The sequence below is a fragment of the Mus musculus genome, chromosome 5, assembly GCF_000001635.26.
Source record: "Mus musculus strain C57BL/6J chromosome 5, GRCm38.p6 C57BL/6J".
NCBI lineage: Eukaryota > Metazoa > Chordata > Mammalia > Rodentia > Muridae > Mus > Mus musculus.
Window position 1 is genome coordinate 6,526,416 of NC_000071.6, and position 21,980 is coordinate 6,548,395.

Here is a 21,980-nt window from a genome sequence, read left to right on the forward strand (position 1 = left end):
ATTCAGATATAAAATATGGGTACCATGAACAGCAAAGCTTAAGTTCATTAATGAGATGAATTCCAGAGAAATAAGACCTTAGGAGGGGAGACAGAGCAAGGAAACCATGTCTGTAATAAACAATTCATGAGCGAAGAGTGAAAAGTGTGAAAATAAATTGGGAGAAACTACTGAAAATTCATGAGCTCTCATGATAACAAGAAGTCACAGGTTGTCCCTGAAAAACAGAAGTCAGAACATATTGGGCAGGAACTGAGGAATAGAGCAGTGTCCTATGGAACACTGTTTGGCAGTGAAAACAGACAAGAGGTAGATCTTTGTGACTCTGATATGGAAATGTCTGATACAAATGGTGATAGCTAGGATTCATTTATCTGGAAGCTTATACCTTTTTTTTCCTCTCGTATAAAGAGAGGTATAATTGTCCCTATGAGAGTGTCAGTAACTCCTCTTTTCTCTTCATCTTAACCATGTTTCTTATAGCTTTAGGGCAAACATAAGGCAAGGGCTTTGCCACAGTGAGAAGAGTTTAGCATCCTACTTTCTTTTCCTATAAGATTCTCTAGTTATATAATACAGAATTTAACTATCACTGAAGAAAGGGAAAGAAACATGTCCATATCCCTAGTGCTTATATGCACAGAATATAAGGATTCAAAGTGTTATTATAAGACTCAAAATTAGATGGCTTATGACTTTTCTCAACAACTGGTATTTTAAGAAGTGAAATCAGAATCTCATCTTCAGTATCTCTGGCTATAGTTTGAATAAGGACAGAATACAAATTCCCAAAGATTTTGATTTACAAATCTGTGCAAATTTCTAATGATGCCTAGAGGAGAGAGATGGTGCTAAATATGAAATGATGGCAGATTTAGGGAAGTGGAGACTTTAGAGGTATAGGCAAGGCCATGTATGTTTATTACATTGCTAATGGAAAAAAGTCCCTAAACAACTTTAAAGTTGAATTTTCTACTTTTTAGTGAGTTAGAGATAAAGTATGAAAGGTACTAAGAAAGAGCAATTATCAGAAGAAGATATAATTACCATGAACATATGTAGATAGAGAAAAATCACACCATTTAGACTATAGACTTTTTCTGTGGGAAATAATTATATGGATATATTGATAACATATAACCTATAAATATATTCATGTGTTTATTAACCTGTCATATAAATGCTTTATGATTTTCTACACAACCTTCACAGAAGTGTTTTATTATAAGAAGTTATTTAACTATGACATATGAGCAGTACTCAGAATGTTACATAAATCATGGCAATATAATTTATACATAGACTATTTTAAGTAACCTCATTTAGAGTTGTAATTGTCTGATAATCTAATACTCCTCAAGCAATTTCATAAAATAGGAACAGAAGGAACGCTACCTAATTCATTCTATAAAGCCACAATTACTCTGATGCCTAAACCATACAAGGAACCAACAAAAAAGAGAACTTCAGATCAATTTTACTTGTGAATATTGATGCAAAAATACTTCTACTAAAAGCAATGTACAGATTCAACTCAATTCCCATCAAAATTCCAACACAATTCTTCAAAGATATGGAAAAAGTAATTCTCAAATTCATCTGTAAAACTAAAAACCCAGAATAGCGAAAACAATACTTAACAATAAAAGGACTTCTGGGGAATCGTCATCTCTGACCTCAAACTGCACTGCACAGCAACAGTGATCAAAACCACATGGTATTGGAACAGAGACAGAAAGAGGATCAATGAGATAGAATTGAAAACCCAGAAATAAAACCACATACTTAAGACACTTGATCTTTGGAAAAGAAGCCAAAAATATACGATGGAAAGAATGAAAGCATTGTCAATAAATGGTGCTGATCTAACTGGAAGTCTGTATATAGAAAAATCAAACCAGATCCATATTTTCACCTTGAATAAAGCTCAAGTCCAAGTGAATCAAGGACTTCAACATAAAACCAGACACACTAAGGTGGGAAAGAGCCTCAAACTCATTGACCAAGGAATGGGGTGGAATTTCCTAAACAGAACTGCAATGGCTCATGCCCTAAGATCAAAAATTGATCAATAGGACCTCATGAAACTGAAAAGCTTCTGTAAGGCAATGGTCATAGTCTATAGGACAAATTGGCAACCCACATATTAGGAAAAATCTTCACTAATCCCACATCCAAAGGAGGGCTAATATCCAAAATATATAAAGAACTCAACAAGCTAATCACCAAAAACCAAACACCCCAATCAAACAATGGTGTGTAGAACTAAAAAGAGAATTCACAACAGAGGAAACTCGAATGGCTGAGTAGCACTTAAATGTTCAAATTCCTTAGTGATCAGGGAAATGCAAATCAAAAGGACACTGAGATTCCACCTTACACCAATCAAAACGGCTAAGATAAAAATATCTGGTGACAGCACGTGTTGGAAAGGATGTGGAGAAAGAGGAACACTCCTCCATTGTTGGAAGAATTGAAAACTGGGACAACCACTCTGGAAATCTACCTGGAGAATCCTCAGAAAATTGGAAATAAATCTACCTGAAGACCCAGCTATACCACTCTTGGGCATACACCCAAAAGATGTCCCACCACGTCACAGGGGCCCATGTTCCACTATGTTCATAGTGGACTTATCTGTGATATCCAGAAGCTGGCAACAACCCAAATGTCTCACAACAGAAGAATTCATACAGAAAATATGGTTCATTTACACAATGGAATACTATTCAGCTATTAAGAATGAGGACATCAGGAGTTTTGCAGGTAAATGGATGAAACTAGAAAATATCTCCATCCTGAGTGAGGTAACTCAAACCCAAAAGGACACGAATAGGTATGTACTCACTAATAAGTGGATATTAGCCAAAAAAATACCCAGAATACCCAGGATACAATCCACAGAACTCAAAAAGATTAACAAGCTGAAGGGCCAAGTGAGGATGCCTCATTCCCTCTTGCGAAGAAGAAAGCAATCATGGGGGCCAGGGCAGAGTGAGGGAGAGACCTTGGCGGGAAAGGGGGCAGGGAGGGAAAAAGGGGAACATGATCAGGTACTGGGTGGGGGGGGAAGCAGAAATAGGAGTGAAACTTGAGGGTTAGCAGAATGAATGGAAATATGCTACCTCTGGGAATAGGTGGTAGGGACACCCTCTAGAAAGTACAAGAGACCTGGGAGGTAAGAGCCTCTCAGAACTCAAAGGGAAGGACTTTTGATGAAAGGACCAATGGTGGGGAGAGGGAACTTGTAGAGTCCACCTCCAGTAGAAAGACAAGGCTTTAAGAGAGAGATGGAGTTGCCATCCCACAGTCAAAATCTCTGAACCAGAATTGTTTCTGTCTAAATGAACTGCAGGAACAAAAATGGGGAAGAGACTGAGGGAAAGAAGGTTCAGTGACAGGCCCAAATTGAGATCCAGCTCAGGGGAAGGCTCCAAGGCTTGGCACTATTACTGATGCTACAGTGTACTTACATACATGGGCTTAGCGTGGCTGCCCTCTGAGAGGCCCAACAAGCAGCTGAAAGAGTCAGATGGGACCTTTTTAACTTCCAAAATCTGTTAAGCTGACTTTTTCTTTTATTTTAGAAGCATGAGTAAGGCTACTGAAATTTGGAAGCCAGTTTTGTCAGGGTGTTTCCCTATTCAATATTTAACTTAGTATATTTCTTATAATGGTGTGTGTGGAAGAAGACAAGTGTTAAGAAAAGTCATGCAAATTAGCCTTCTAGATGGAGCAACATTGTCTTGTCCAATATTTTCCTTAACGATTTTTATTGTCTCATAATGAATCTTCTTCTTTTAGCCTCTTCATTGTTCCAAGTATAATTGATCAATCCTTATGTTTTCTCAAATGGGCAATTTCATTGAATTGAGAGGGGAAAAATGGAAAAAGCCTTTAGCACTCCTTCCAAGAGCTGAGACAATTGTTTTGGCAATCATTGCTAAAATAATTAACTCTGTGAACATGAATTTACCCAGAGCAATTCTTTTGTAAGATAGCACCTAGAACCATTTTGTTCTGTTTTGATTCCGCCAATGTGTGCCAGGTTCACTCAATTTAATCCTATGTATTTAAAATATAATTTCAACATATGATCAGTACAAAATTATTAATGAAATATGAATTTGTTGGATAGTTTTTGTCAACTTGATACAAACCCAGACATACTTAGGAGGGAAAAAAATCACAATTGAGGAAATGCCTTCATAAGATTATATATATATATACCTTAAATGCATAGGAATAAATTGAGTGAACCTGGCACACATGAGCATAATCAAATTACATATTACATATATATTACATTAATCTTTTATATATATATTTAATTTTTACTTACATTTTTATTTAAATTTATTTAAATTTTTGTATAGATTTATTTAAATGTTAAGGAAAATATAAAATTTTATTTAAAATAAAAATGTATATATTTAATATAAATACTTAAAGTATTAATGGCCTTATTATTCTTTCATACACACACACACACACACACACACACACACACACACGCACACACCCTACTGTGAGAGATGTCCCCCCGGGCAGTGGTGTTCCATGGTGCATGAGAAGAACCGAAACGTTAGTGTGGAGCCAGCCAGTAAGCGGCATTTCTGTGTGGTTTACGTTTCAGTCTCCTGCCTTCAGTCCCTTCCAGGATGGACTGCAACATGCGTGGTGACAAAGGCCTTTTCTCCCCAAGTGCCTTTGGTCAGTGATATTTCAAACATGCTACCAGAAAGTCCACTAGGATATTTTGCTAGTTTGTTACAATAAGCTTTCTGTAATCCAGATGCATTTCACATTTCTATTATATATTAACATGGGCAGATTCTATCTAAAGTGCCTAATAGCTACATGAGGTATTCTTAAATTCAGGGTTTTCTTAAAATGTATTTTAAAATGGCTACTTTGTCTCTATAGAAATTGATCTTTATTTTATTGAATAAATTTCTTTCCATAAAGGAGAGATAACAGTCTATTACCTGTCAGGTGTAGGGTATCAGTTAAATATTTTTGGGTTTCAAATTCTGTGGTTTTGTTCTGAGCCTTGCTAGCTCTGTTTCTGTTTTGTTTGACTTTTCTTTTCCCATTTTACCTTTATTCTTCATCCAATTTATGTCATGTACCCTACTATCCTTCTCAGGTTTATTCTTTAATTCTCTCTCTCTCTCTCTCTCTCTCTCTCTCTCTCTCTCTCTCTCTCTCTCTCTCTCTCTCCATGTGTGTATGTGTGTGTCTCTTGCACTTGCTCTCACACTCTCTCCCTCTCTCCCAAATGCACACACACACAGAATCTCTCTCTCTCTCTCACACACACACACACACACACACAGAGAGTCACACATTATACATTTGTAAATATAAACTGAGTTGATTTATTATTGCGTGTGTGTGTGTGTGTGTGCGCGCGCGCGCACGCGTGCGTGCACCCGTGCATGTTTAGAATTGTCCACCTGGGAATGGAAGTGTAATTTAAGGGTTCTTTGGAAATTCGGTTGCATTATGTGGAGTTTTGCTGGGGCAAATGTGAAGGAGCTGAAGCAGACACAGGTAAAGGTTAAGGCAGACTCACTGAAGCAGACACAGGTGAAATCTTATTCTGCTAAAGGACATGCAAGGACATGTGATGAAGGATTCTTCACTAACGAAGCATGTGTACTGGTCTGCCTTCCATTTTGTAGTCTCTCTCCATAGAGAGAAACACACCAAAATCTTCTGGTGGTACGCTGTGGCCTTTTGCAGTTTCTTGCAGTTTCCTTGGACTCGGGGCCTATTGGCAGAGTAATGTCACCTGAGACAGACTCATGTGCAAGACCCTTGGAGGACACGTGATGCTTGGAGAGCGTATAAATAGGAGTCAACTGACAGTGACTGAACTTTGCTTGCTGGTAGAGCTAGCTGGGTTTCTAGTCTCGAATCTTTACTGATGATCTGTGATTTGCTGATCTTTGCTTTGCTGAGAGACTCAGCTGAGAATGTTTCCTGGTGTTCCTGTTGGTCCTGGTCCACCTTTCTGACTTGTGCAGAGGCTGAGGCCTGGCTTCCTCTGCTAGTAGTGCCACTACCTCTGATTCATGTTTGCTATCCCGATTCTCCCCAACTGAAGTTCTGGTGTATCTATGACGTGCTTGCAAGTAGATTGAACTGCAGCTGCTGACCTGTAAACCGACCTGCTGATTTCTTGATGAGGAAGATGGGATTTGCTCTGAAGAACCACTTCTAAACAGGTCCACTTCCCTTGGATCCTTTGTTTTCCACTACCTATGGCACGTGGTGAGCTAGAAGGGAGATTAAAGTGTTTATGAACAATCATTAAAAAGTAGGCTTTGAAAAATTAAAGTTACAGAGAGTGGACATGGGCCTTGACCCTAGTGAAGACTAATTCTAACTCTCTGTGTAGCCATTTATTGCCTAGTTCTTTCTAGAGGTAAAGCCTTGTGAGACCTCTCCCATCCATGTCGCATGCCTATTGTTGTTGCAAGATTTCTGTTTCTGTTTTAGCAGCTATATTTTTTATTTCCTGTTATGGGTAACTTTTTCCCTGTTATATAAGAAGATGCTATCTCACAGCAGATGCCCTGGTCATTTAGCTCTTACAATCTTTCTGCCCCCTCTTCTAGGATGCCCCCTCATTCTTCTGTGTAGGGACTACATTATAAATGTACCTGTTGGGACTGAAAACTCCATGGTCAGTTGTTTTCTGCATTTTGATAGTGGTATCTTTCCTCGATGGTCCCTGGGTATTGCAAAAGAAGCCTATTTGGTGGGAGATGAGAGCCATATCAGGCATGAAATCCTTTCTATTGAGTGGGTCTGGATCCAAATGAGAACACCTTTGATAGTTACCCTCAGGATATAAGAGGCACTATTGAACCTTCTGCACTATGTTGCTGTCCTGGCCACTGTTGTGATGTGTAAGAGTTACACCTCACTATTTCCAGATATTGCTTTTCTCCCTGTGGCAACTTGCATAGCTCTTTCCAGCATTATAACTATTTCTTTAAGAAAGTGAGAATGGAGGTGTGCTATTAGAAAGTGAGGAGGTGGGGAGGATCTGAGAGGAGACAAAGGGAAGGAGACTGTGATCATGATATATTGCATGAAAACATATTTTCAATAAAATGATTAGTTCGTTGAAAATGTCTTTTAATATATTTAACCATATTCAGCCCCTCCCCCAGTTCCTCCTTAATGCTTCTTGCAAACATATACCCAGAGGTAGGCTATGAAATGTGAAAGAATTGATAGGCTTAAGAGCCATAAAAACCAAATTAGTTCAAGATGCTTGATAGGGGGCTGCTCATCTTGGCATTATACTTCTTGTTGCCCAAGAAAAGTTTTACATATCATCAATGAGACTTTTTCAATGCTCTATGCTAAGAATTAACTAACTCACAGATTAAAGTTAGACTCATTAACCACTCACTGAGCAGTCACGTATACACATTTATTTATTAGATGTGACTTCATAAGGAACTTGAATTATTTACTGGAATTTCAAGAGATTGTGTTATAATCAATTATCTCACCAATCATAGGGAAATCTCCCAACTTTTCTATGCTGTTTTGTTTTTGTTGGAGGTGGGTAGGTGGTGAATACAGCTTGACATTGTTGTGAATACACATTGAAAAGGGAGCTTGTGGTTCCTATCAATCACGTGTGAACATGTGATAAGAAGACACAACATTCTTTCTGATATGGTATGGTCAGATGTAAAGGCAGAGTACTGGATTCACCACACAAGCACACACAGACTGCTTTCCTATATGTTCTGTATGCCAGTCCTCAGTACCAGCCACATACTGAGACTGTCTTTGATGTTGAGAATTGTTGACTAGTTAATTTAAAGACTTTTATAGAATAGCTAAAGGGAATATGTCATATTATTTAAAGAAAGATTTTATGTAGCCTTATTTACATACATGTATGTCAATATATACACATATACACATATATACATATACACATATATTTATATATTTTCCTGGTGGCATTGCATTCTAGATATAGTAATTTAATTGATAGTCTTTAAAAATATTTTTTGATAAAACATTTTCTTTTAAGAACTCCGTAATTAGAATAAAACTGTTTCAATTTGGCTGATAGTATGATCTTTGATGATTCAATTGTACTTACTATCTTAAAACACATTTCTAGGTAAGTAAGCTATTTGAGGAGTCTCTTGTGTTTCTGCTTCCTTAGATACTAGGCAAGACATGATACTAACTTCCAATTGATATAAGGCAGAAAATTTACTATTTTGGTCTCCTGTTCGAAATAAGTGTTTTATTTGATAATAATGCCCAGTTAGTTATTATAACAAACTCAAGAATTAGTAATTTACTATTTATAGTATTATAATTAGAGAATTTTCCTAACCTGAACTTCAGTGTATAAAATCCATCACCAAGAATACTCCAAGATAAAACAAAACTTGTTGAAATGGCTTTTAAGTAAAATACTGATATGTAGTAGCTATAAAGCCTAGATATTGTTTTACTAATTTTAAATGAAGTGGAACATGACGAGCTCGCAAGAACTGTCCTTAAAGGCAGTAAAATAGTTACCTGTGTTCAAGCAAGTGTGTGTATGTGAAATGAGGTGTTGGATGTTTTCCACTAAAACATTACCTAAGAGGAGTAATAAAGATGTGAACATCGAAAAGGAAGCAATAAGAAACGCAAAGCATATCAGACAGCTCATTACAGACACAGGTCAGGAAATTGCAAAACGGCATTTATAAGCAGCAGTGAAGTAAATTTCCCACAGCAACATTGGCTCAGACATAACCAAATCATGCACACATCTATTTCTACTGCAAAGATAGACCTGATATAAAGATGTTTCTAATGTGAAGGAAGAGCTTGGGCATCCTATCAAGAAAGAATTGCTTGTACTTTGGGTAGACAGAGGGAATGCCACTGAGTGAATATTTTTCTGAGAAGATTGTGTGACATGAGTTGGTTCATTGATATGAAATAGATGAGAAAAAGCTCTGTAGATAAAGCTATTTTTAATAATAATGCCTCCTCATAAACTATATTTACTCTTTCTATCTGCCTCACTGCTTCTAGGTAGAACAAGATTAATGACTTCTTCTGTGTGAATTGTCTTGCATAGATCTGAGGCTTTAACAATGGATGAAACAGAATTCTACATAGTCAGGGTGGGGGATGGGGGAAATCTGTAGGAGGTCCCAGAGACCTGGGATGAGAAGCTTCCAGGAGTCAATGCAGGTGAGCTTAGCCTAGATGCCTGACAGTGGGACATGGAATCTGAAAAGGTCACTTCCTGTAGCTGGGCATTCCCCAGTGGAAGGGTGGGGACAAAACCCCACTCATAAAACTTTCAACCCATAATTTGCCCTGTCTAAGAGAAATGCAGGGACAGAGATGGAAGAGAGACAGAAGGAATGGCCAACTAATAACCAGGCCAACTTGAGACCCATTGCACCAATTCCTGACACTATTAATAATATTGTTATGCTTACAGGCAGGAGCCTAGCGTAACCATCCTCTGAGAGGCTCTACCCAGCTCTTGACTAACACAGATACATATACCAACAACCAAACATTGGCAGAGATTCCAGCATATGGAAGAGTTGGGGGAAGGATTGAAGGTCCTGACAGGGATAGAGTCCCCTGTGTGTAAGAACAACAGAATCAAGTAACCTGGACTTCTGGGAACACTCAAAGATCTAGCTACCAACCAAGGAGCATACACTGGCTGGACCAAGGCTCCTGACATACATGTAGCAGACAGGCATTTCAGTCCCCATCTGGGTTCCCCAACAACTGGAGCAGAGGTAACCTGACTGTGGTCTCCATTTCCCAACAGGGCTGCCTTGTCTGGCCTCAGTGGGAGAGGCTGTGTCTAATCCTTTAGAGAATTGATGTGCCTGGGTGGGAGGATATGGGAGTGGATATGGGGGAGGATATGGGGGTGGATATGGGTGGGAGGATATGGGGGTGGGCACACTCTCAGAGGAGAAGAGGAGAGGGATGGATGGAGGGATTCTGTGAGGGATTCTGCAGTATTTGGGATGTAAATAAGTAAATGAATAAGAAGAAAACTCAAAGAACTATTTTGTAAATATTAGGAGGTGTGGCCTTATTGGAGGAGGCGCTTCACTTGGGTTGGCCTCTGTGGTTTCAAAGATGGTATTCCAAGTTAGCTTTCTCTGCCTTGTGCTTACAGCTAATGCTGTCAACTCTCAGCCACTGTACCAATGCTATGCCTACCTATCTTCTGCTATGCTCCCTGCAATGGTGATCACAGACTCTAAACTGAACCTGCATGCAATCCCCCAAGACAATAGGGTGTGATAGTCTATTCTAAATTCCTAGTTTACCTTTGTTGCGTTTCTCCACCATTGGCTAGTTCACCACTATTTTAGAGATAACATTTAACCTTTAATAGTAATACTGCTGGAAGTTTCCATTCACCCAATTTTGTTGGAAAACAAAACAACATCAAAACCCCAATTAATTAGGTGATCAAATCATCTTATTTACTGTGAAAGATTATCTAGGTTTTAGAGATAGCTTAGTCAATAAGATGCTTGTGTATAAGCCTGAAGACCCAAGTTTGATTCCCAGAATCATATTAAAAACCAAATGTAGTGGTGGGTGTTTGTAGTTCCTATGTTACTGAGGCAGAGACAGGAGGATGCCTGGGACTCCCTGACCATAAGGCCTACATAAATTGATGAGCTGCATGTCCCACTCAGAGAATTCTCTAAAAGTTATAAGGTGAATAGCTTCTAAGGAAGAGCATGAGGTTTGCCTCTGCCCACCTCCATGTGCACCTGAACAAGTACACATATTTATATGTGTATACGGAGATGACTACATTAGTCAGACATTGCAGTACATGCCTGCTATTGTAGCACTCAGAAGGCTCAGGAAGGATAGCTAATCCTAAAACCAACCAACCAACCAACCAAACAAACAAACAGGAAGAAAACACAACACAGAAAAACAGTGTATGTGTGTGTACACACATGCCTGCCATGTCACCAGAAGACAAATGCAGGTATTGGCCCTCCTCTTTCACTTCCTTTGATGCAGAGTTCCTTTTTCATTTGACTACACAGGCAACTTGGTCCATGAGCTCCTGAGGTTTTTCCCCTCCAATCTGTCTTTAGGAGATTGGGGTTACAGGTGCTCACACTCCTCATCCTGTCTTTATATAGATTCTAGGAACTCAAATTCAGGATCCCATGCTTTCATGTCCATCACGTTTACCCAGAGAGCCATCTCCATGGCCCAGTTAATGTATCTTTTAAAAAATTAACATTTAATGGTCTGTTCTGCAGAACAGATTGTAGAAGCAGATTTATGCCTCAGAAAGAGAAAACTGTATTTGGTGAGGCCTTGCTAACATACAGAGTAGAAAAATCTGGTTTTGTTTCATTTTCTTTTTTTTTCTTTTCTATTTTTCCTTTTCTTTCTCTCTCTCTCTTTCTTTCTTTCTCTCTCTTTCTCTCTCTCTCTCTCTCTCTCTCTCTCTCTTTCTCTCTTTCTTTCTTTTCTTTTCTTTTCTTTTTTTTTTTTGAAAATAAGGGGTACATTGGACTTGCAAACTTTATATGCCCCAGTACAGGGGAACGCCAGGGCCAAAAAGGGGGAGTGGGTGGGTAGGGGAGTGGGGGTGGGTGGGTATGGGGGACTATTGGTATAGCATTGGAAATGTAAATGAGCTAAATACCTAATAAAAAATGAAAAAAAAAGAAAATAAGGGGTAAAAGCCATAATCCAGAGTGGAAATAGCTAACAGTATGTCGATCTCCAGTAGGTCATTATGGCAGACAAGATTCCATAGGCACAGAAAGCAGGCTGAGATCTGACCAATCATGAAATTCAAATGCTGATTATTTATTTATGCTAAATGTTGTTTTGGCTTCTGTTTGTCAAACACTGTTGCAGCTGTTCTAAGAGGAGATTTAAAGTGAGGAAACAATGGGAAACTCTGTATTGGAAAACGTGGGCAGATCATAAAGAAGAATATTTTAGCAACCAGTCAGGCAGAATATCATGTCCAGCCACTTTGGCTGTGCTAAGCTTAAACCCAGGAGGCAAGCGAGACTTCGTCACCCCTGTCTTAGTCAGTAATCCCACAGCACTCCCAAATGCTTGTGAAGCAGAAAGATACAATTTTACTATTCTGTTTCTCCACATTGTGTTTCCTGCAGAAGCAAGACAAATGAAGGACATGTTTCCTTACCCACCTCATGCTGCTCAGAGCACCAGTTTGTGAATTTTTAAGTGGAATTGGAAATTGCGTTTATTTCCCTGATTTTTATTTGCAAGTTTCATGGCCCAAACCTGTGTGGCTTCTGATGAAAACTGACAGCTAGAAGTTGCAGCCAGTTTAAGAGTGACATACTGTGTTATGCTCAGCACATCTCCAGCTTAAAGAATTAGAGAACACTAATATGTAAACTTCAGAGGGAAGAAATCCATCTATCTTTATTTTTTCCTCAACCATGCAAAACAAAGGCAAACCTGCATCCCCTGACTTCAACACAATTCAAAATAAATAGACTAAGAGGGTTAAGGAGCCACTATCCACCCTCTTCTCCTCTCCTGAATACTCCACTTTCAGTTTGCCAGTCTACTATGAAAATAAAATGAAAAGAAAGAACATGCATACAAGTTTAAAAGAATTAGAACAATTCTCATCAAAAGAATATCTGATTTGTGTTTTCATCTGTAAAAAGCAAATTGACTTTGAATTTAATTTCTTCGCACAGATCTTCAGAGGCATCATTTAAGTTACTTGAAATCAAATACTGCTGACCAGCTCATTTCACAGGCCAGTTTGATTACATCTGACTCCTAAATCTATATTCAGATATGTCATCTTCATTATATGTGAAAGAAAAGGAGATTCATTTTTCTCTGTTCTTTGTTGTACTTTAAATTGGGGTTTTTTTTGGGGGGGGGATATGTTCCTTTGTAAATAAAAGCATGCAGAATGAAATCTCTTTGTTCTTGCATTGGAACATAAGAAAAATATGAATTGGTCCTATTCAGTTAAAACATATTTTTATAGAGATTCTTATGCTGCTCTGCAACAATTCTCTAAGACAAACACTAGAGTAAAGGTGGTGTTTAGGAAAGGTAATCCTGGAAAATGAACTGATAGAGGAGGAAAATAAAGGTCGGAAATAAAATTAACCTAAGACTGAATGGCTGAGTTGGCCTTTATTGAGGGTAACTATCACTCTCCTGCAGTGACATCACTGGTCACTTATATATTTATGTAATTACATATAATCACAATATTTTATATATACATATACATATCAGAAAATTCCTTCTTGGAAGTAAAGAGTTGAGGACAATGTCCTAAAGGTCTCATATTCAATGCATCGATAACACTGGAAGTGTTACTACTTTGGGCTTCCTAGGTGCACAGGTTTGTGAATTTATCAAATTGATGCCTAGTTTTATGTACAAGAGTGTTAGAATCATATATACCTGAGATGTATAGAATGAGGTGAGCATTATCAATCCCTACAAGGCATCTTTACTTTGCAGGAGTCTTTTCTGCTCAAGATGAGCTGTGGATGAGGATAGTATGACCCTACTCACTGTCCATAGTCACAGAATACAGAGAAACTCAGCAGTGTGGACCTGTGGCCTAAATCTGAACTTGAATATATAAAGCAGCGTCTACGTATGGGTCCTGTTTTAGACTAGTAGAGCTAAGATCAATCATCAGTGTAGCAGTGGATGAACTGGTCCACATACTAAATTCACAATAGTGTGTTATATTTTCAAATAAAAGTTGTTGTAATATAGCTGTACTCATTTTTAGTACAATACTTCTAAATGCATTGTCTCTATCTGTTTTTCTTCTTCCTTCCTTTTCCAGCATTTGCTATTAGTAGCACTGGACTAAATGGCTGTTTTCTTTTTCATTACAAATCTTAGCTTCAACTTTCAACCTAACAATTAGGTCCAGGTCTGTTGCAGTAAATCTCCATCCCAAATAAGCCCCACCAATGAAAACACCACTCAATTAATATGAATGCCATCTTCCCCATATAAGAGACAGAAAGAATGAAACCAGGCAACCTCGGGAGGTAGGAGGATGGGGGGACCCACCAGTATGTTCCAGAGACCTGGTTTCAGTCTTTCTGCTGCCCCTCAGGGCTTCAGTTGTTTTCTCCCACCCAATACCAGAACATGTTCCTGTTTCTCCCCACCCTGTCTCCTTTCCCTTTCTGGTCCCTCCTTCCCTCTCCCCTTGTGGTTGCTTTCTTCTTCCTCCCAAATGAGACTGAGACATCCTCACTTGGACCTTTTTGATTTTTTTTTTTGAGTTCATATTTTGTACTATTTTCTTTTTTTGGCTAATATCCACCTATTATTGAGTCCATACCATGCATGTCCTTTTGGGTCTGAGTTACCTCACTCAGGATGATATTTTCTAGTTCCATCCATTTGCCTGCAAAACTCAGGATGTCCTTGTTCTTAATAGCTGAGTAGTATATTCCATTGTGTAAATGAACCACATTTTCTGTATCCATTCTTCTGTTGTGGGACATCTGGATTGTTTCGAGTTTCTGGCTATTACAAATAAGGCCAGTGTGAACATCGTGGAACACCTGCCCCTGTGGCATGGTGGGGAAACTTTTGGGTATATTCCCAAGAGTGCTATTGCTGGGTCTTCAGGTAAATCTATTTCCAATTTTCTGAGGAACCTCCAAAATGATTTCCAAAGTGGTTGTATCAGTTTGGAATCCAACCAGCAATGGAGGAATATTCCTCTTTCTCCACATCCTCTCCAACATCTGTTGTCCCCTGAGGTTTTGATCTTAGCCATTCTGTTGGTGTAAGGTGGAATCTCAGGGTCATTTTGATTTGCAGTTCTCTGACCACTAAGGACTTTCAACATTTCTTTAGGTGCTTCTTAGCCATTTGAGATTCCTCAGTTGTGAATTTTTGGTTTAGTTCTCTGCCCCATTTTTTGATTTGGTTGTTTGGTTTTTTGGTGGTTAGCTTCTTGAGTTCTATATGTATTTTGATATTAGCCCTCTATCAGATGTGGGGTTAGTGAAGATTTTTTTCCCAAATCTGTAGTTTGTTGATTTGTCTTATTGACTATGTCCTTTGCCTTACAGAAGCTTTCCAGTTTCATGAGATCTTGTTTATCAATTCTTGATCTTAGAACATGAGGCATTGGAATTTTGTTTAGGAAATTTCCCCCTGTGCCAATGAATTCAAGGTTCTTTCCCACATTCTATTCCATTTCTTTACCTAGTCATATTTCTTTTCTTTTCAAATTTTTCATGTCTCTTAACTACACTTAAGATATGATCTCAACTTTTATTCATATACAAAGACATAAACAACCAAAAACAGTTTAATCTCAAACCAAGCAAACTTATTACCACTTCTACTGAAACTCAAAATCCCTGATTTCTCCTCTTGATACCATTAAGAGCTGTTCATGGTTTTATGAAAGACCAGCTCTACACTGTCTGCTAATCCTCCTTGCCTTCCTTTCTTTTAATCCTTTTCAGTCTCTTTAACCAACATTTTTTTCTGTCATGATAAATAGTCACATTTTACAGAAAAAAAACCCATATTTTAAAATTTATATTTACAAATATTTGTTTTTAATTTTTAATCGTGTGTGTGTGTGTGTGTGTGTGTGTTTATATGTGAGTTTGTACATGTGAGAGTAAGCGGCAAGAAGAGGTAATTGGATAGCTTGGAGTTGGAGTCACAGGCATTTCTAAATGTGACCTGGATATTAAGAATCACATTTGCATCGGTCTGAAGAGCAGCAAGTACTCATAACCACTGAGCCACCTTTGCAGCATGACCCTCTTCATTTTAATTTAAAACCCAGCCTTGCATGTAAAGTTCCTTTCTAGCCTATGATCCTGTTTCCATTCTTTCACAGGATAAATGCAACCTAGTGCTAGCAACTATTTTCATCTCCCATTTGCTTTAAACATTCTCTTGGTCAAAATCTTGTCCTTTCTACTTTATTTACATTGCACTATAAAATTCACAGTAGTTTCCCAGTTTATTAGAATTGTACAAATGTAAACCATTTTTTATTTCCTCAGATGATGGAATGCAATGAGAGTCATACCCAAGCTGTGCAAATACAGGGTATGGGCTCTGAACATATACCCTTGATTGCCCTCTTCTAACAAGGTCTAAAACTGGAAACTTCTAGCCTCCATACAATCTAAACTTCCTAGATGATTGCTTCAAGCTGACTTCTCTAGGCTTCTGAATGAATTCTTCTGTTTGGCCTCACATTAACTCACAACATGTTGTAATCCTCTGGTTCCTTCTCATTCTCTGATGCTTTGTGTCGTTAAGTATGTCTAGCTTGTTCTCTTTGCCACCTGTGTCTGTAAAACTGCCCTGGTAGAACTGCCATATACATATGTCACCACCCACCATCTTTCTCTACCTTGATGTTCTTAAGTAGGCTGTCTTTCCTGTGCTGTCGTTTTGAGAGTTGGGTGTATCCTATCTCTGACTCATTCTGTCAAATCTTTCTCTGATTCATCAATCTGTCTGGTACTCAATTAGACATTCCTTTCAAACGTGGCTGTTTCCTTCTATACAGTAACCTTCCCTTCATTTTATGGGTTAAACGTGTGTACTAAGGGTGTGCCTGTATTCCAGACAGATCATAGTGTAATCTTAGGTGTGTCTGAATTCCAGCAGGATAATATAGACCTAGAAGGTCCTTGAATGTGATACCTTGACAAGGAAGACATATTGCTGGATTAAAATTCTTCTACACACAAAGAATTTACCCACCTGTGGAATTTCTTTCTTACATTATTGTTTTACAAAATACTACATTTTCCATATTTTTCTCAACTTTAGGGGTATTTCCTTTTATTCAAACTTTAAAAAATGGAGTGACCCAGAACTCTGGGTTTGAAGTTCTATTTTATTGCTTCTTTGAAAAGTCTTTTATACCATGGCAGAAAACTGATTTGTTTGAACTAGAATGAATTAGATGATGAGTTCAAAGCATTTGTTTTCAAGTCTAACTTTCCCCCGATCTCCAAATTCATAATCCAACATGTCACCTGAATGACGAGTGGCCATCCTAATTTAAATATATCTAAAGTAGAATGTTTTGATTTACTCCACAGCATGACTTCCCATCAATCTTTTTCATCACAGCCAACCACCATTATTCTCTCACTCTCATTCAAATGTCAAAGAGCCTGTATTCACTGTTAATGCCTCCCTATATTTCCTATATTTAACATCACACATCTATACCACCCACAGCATAAAACTATATCATATCTACTAATATGCTACTATCTACTGATCAACTTATATATGATATGCATTATCATCACATCAACTTTGTCTAAAATAGTCTCAGTACTTGTTAGTAATATCACAGAAACATTGAAAATAAATAAATGAACTTTATCAGGATAACATTTCTTTATGTTAGCATCCAAGTTAATCTTTTGAAAGTAGATTAAATAACATTACCCCAGGCTAAAACCCTTTGTCTAGTTTTTATTTGAACACATAGGAAGTTTGGATGCTTACCATGGTCTGCACACCATTGTGTTGGTGATCTGGCCTAGTCTCTGTCAGGCTCTGGAAACAGACTCCCAGCTACATCCCTTTAGTCTAGCTATGTCAGTTTCCTGTTTCCTCCTCAGACATTAGGATTCTCCTTTTTTTTTTTTTCTGCTTGGCATCATGTTCTCATCATTCTTTTGTTTTCTCCTTCCTGTCATTAGTGAGTCAGAGTAATTGACAAGAAATATGGAAACTTTTACATGTTACTTTACAAAAATATATTGGTACTACATATGAGAAAGAGATGTGGTATTTCATACCACACTATAATGTGTAATCATGTGAGAACTCTCTGGAATCTGTTTTATCTTGGCAACGTTATTTGAGTTTCTGAGATCAAACTCAGACCACCCAGACTGAATCGTTGCTCAGCAAGAATTTTGACTGAACCATCTCTCTCCCTCAATCCTGTTTTTATTATTCAGATATAGTTTCTTTGTAGAACTTTTCAATGGAAAGTGCTCCTTTTACAAGCCTGTTCTTAAATATCTTCCCTACTATCCTCAATCACTTTTTTAAAAAATAATTTAAAGTTTACAAGAGTAAGGTATATGTATTTTAGGCAACCTTATATATTTTGGTAAAACATTAGTAATGTGAAATTTAAGATTTTTATGAAATATAAGAAGACAAGAAGAAAATTTATAGGTAGCTCTTATATGACATTTGTTTAAATAGATATATAGTCATACTTTCAAATCAGATATTTCTTTTTCATTTTATTTTATTTTTTTAAAAATGACATCTTGAGGAAGTATCAGTCTTATGGCACAGTAACACTTTTTGGGAAAAGATAGCAACCAAAAATTAAGTGCAAGCTATTGTCCTCAAGTGTAAAATACATTAATGAATGGATATAGCAATTTCAAGGATTTCTAGCAATTTCTAGGATTTTGATGTCCTACATTCTCCTAAAGGCAATATTATTTTTATTAATGAATTTAGTACTTATATAAGAACATATTTCCCCTCTTGGGTAATAGATTTTAATGGTACATACCTTTATATTGTCTTATATTCTTAACATGAACTTCCAGAAAATGTTTAATTCTAATAAGTAAAGAAAATATTGGCAGTTCTCACCTCACAATACCTATGTATCACCAAGATATTTTGACTAAATTTCTTTGCTACCACTAATGGACAAACTGAATGTTTTAAAAAAATGAGATATTGTGATCAGTTAAAACACACCCTCCTACTCTAGTTCTACTGTAGTGTTAATGTAACCACTTAGAGGAATAATCAAGAAAATGTAGGCAATTTGGTTTAGTCTCAATTGTTGAAGGAACAATGTAATGCAGGAATATTAAAGAAGTCAAGGACAAGGAAAGGGGTGAAAAGTAATGAGACATATATTCAGAAATATTTGGAAAGGAACATTTCAAACCATCAAAGGATAGTGACACTGAAATATTGCAGCTAGAAAGTACAGTAGCATGATTGTACTTTACATGGCTCAGTGGTAAATGGCTTCCCTAGCATGCAGGAGGCCCTGAGCTTGACTCTCAGAAGTAGATACATGCAAACACACAGGCAATAACATGTCACCATTTTTCTAAAACAAGTTGCAGTAGGTGAAGTTAATACACCACTTTAAACATCCTCATTTCAAAGCTTTCTTTAAACATAGAATATCCTGCCTGATGGTGGATACTCTTCCTGGAACATATAAATAAATATGTGGTCATCTGTCTCAAGCATACTTCAGTCTCCAACAGAGACAACAGCACAGAGTAAAGTGTCAATCTGGAAAACATTTTCTGAAAAATAGTTGATACATTTGTGATTTCCAAATTTGTTTAATTTTTAACATTTCTTTACCTGAATATTGATTTCAGAACTATTATCAGAAAATTATTTTAAGGTGAGAATAAAAATATTATTATAGTAGATATCCTCTATAACTACTTGATGTTAAATCTTCAGAATAAGGGAGAAAAAATATTGTTGATACCCCACAAAAGAAAATTGAATAAGTTTGCCTTAATGAGTGTACATATGACATGAAGTGATGAAAAATATGCATCATTTATAGAACAGCTTCCCAACCAACAGTTTTCTGAAAATGATATTTATTCTTCCTCTTACAGAGTGTTTTCACCCTTTTGCAATCAGGCTCCTTTGTTTATTTAATTATATTAATGTCTTATCTATTTAAATTAGGATATTATGCAGAAACACGAGGCACACACCACATATGCACATAAGCATTGCTCTAACCAAAATATAGTTTTGAATCTGACTGTGAAATTCTCAAATCAATCAAAAAAGTATACAATAATATTCTTCCTGGTTAAATGAGTATATGTGTGCTGTATATATACACTGTGTTGTAGAAGCACCAAACAAGCTCTCCTTTTCTGTCTTGAGACAATCAAAGTAAGCTTGTTTATACCTGCAAAGCCTAGGTATGTACCTGTATGAATGGTGTGTGTGTGTGTGTGTGTGTGTGTGTGTGTGTGTGTGTGTGTTTGTGCATGCATACTCTTCCAGTGTCGGATAATCTGAAAAGTCAAGTTTGGTTAAAGCAAACAGTAAAGCAAGAAGTATGAGAAAACCTAAAAGACAAAATTAGGATAACTAGAGATCAAAATAATTTGAGAATTTCACAGTTGATGGATTCAGCGATCGATCGCATAGTTTATAAGCTTTGAAAGATTGAAAGAGCAGAGTTAGGATACTCAGGCATCTCAGCATAAAGCAGTGTGGCATTCAGCACAGCGCACACTTCAGCTGCATCCTGGGAACCATCACAAATCCTGGCTCTTTCCTATTTGAGACAATCTGTCTTCCATTTTTCACTCCTTGAATGGCCTTATGTGAAACAATGTGGTCAGACTTGTTTGCCATTGCTTCTAACAGCTTGAGAATGAAAAACTGGAAGAAGCTGAGGAGGAGGGTGACCTGGCTGGAGTACCAGTAGTCCGAATTAACCAGGACCCAGGTTCTCTCCAATATTGGACCACCAACCAGGCGGCATACACCAGTTGATATGAGGCCTCCAACCCATATACAGCAGAGGACTTCTGGGTCTGGGTTCATTCAGAAAAGATGGACCTAACCCTCAAGAGACTGGAGGTCCCAGGGAGTTTAGAGGTCTGGTTGGGTGGGTGGTAGGGGTGGGGACATCCTCGTGGAGACAAGGGGATGAGGAGAAGGTATGGGATGTGAAAAAGTTGAAGTGTGGACTGGGAGGGGAAAAAATCTGAAGTGTAATAAATAAATAAATGAATAAATACATAAATAAATAAAAGATTAAATTTTTTAAAAAAGATTAAATTTTTAAAAAGAAAGAAAGAAAGAAAAACGAACACCTTCCTAGCAAAAAGTCTGACAGATGAAATCACAAAGACCTAAAATTTGAAATAAAAACTTAGATTTTAGCCGGGCATGGTGGCACACGCCTTTAATCCCAGCACTAGGGAGGCAGAGGCAGGAGGATTTTTGAGTTCGAGCCAGCCTGGTCTACAAAGTGAGTTCCAGGACAGCCAGAGCTATACAGAGAAAACCCGTCTCGAAAAACAAAACAAAACAAAAAACAAACAAACAAAAAAACTTGGATTTTACCTTACTGTTCTTATCAGTCAGTAACTACAGTTGCCATTTCTCCTACTCTATGTATATCCAAAGAAACATAATGCTGTTGGTATTAACCTGGTCTATGTCAATATTTCTTGCTTTTTCATTTCATGCTGATCTAAAAATAGTTATTATTAAATTTTCTTTGGATTGCCAGTTGAACAATTTTAAATTTCTTTCATTCCTGGCTTTCTGAGAGAACATGTTTAATGTTAATCTGCTAACACATATATAAGAGTCTATCTTTATGATTCATCCATATGTATGTGTGTGTGTATATATATATACACATATATATGTGTGTGTGAACATATATGTAAATATTTTATATATGACTGTACCTAATACATATATCCACTTTATATATATACATTTCACTATGCTAATGTTTATTATTTTACTTTCCTAAAATTTTTACCTATATTGTGGCTTATAGTGTTTGGTACTGATGTTTATGATTCAAATATTGATTCACTTACCATGGCAATTTTATTGACTCAGTTCCTATCACTGTTAATAATTTATAGATAAAGAAAATACTGGAGAACCAAAAGCTTAAATAACTTTCTCCAGGCTGCAAAGTTATCAGCTAAAAGACTTAGAATTCAATTCCAGGCATCCTGTCTGCATGTTTAAGCTTCTCTACAGTGACTCTATCAGACTATCAGATAGGATACGTAGACAGTCTTATAGACAGGACCTAAAGTGGTCAAAGAGAAAGGGGTCATAGAATTTTCTAATTAGAAGACTTTTGAAATCACAAATAAAAGGTAGTGTCATGGAGATGCAGG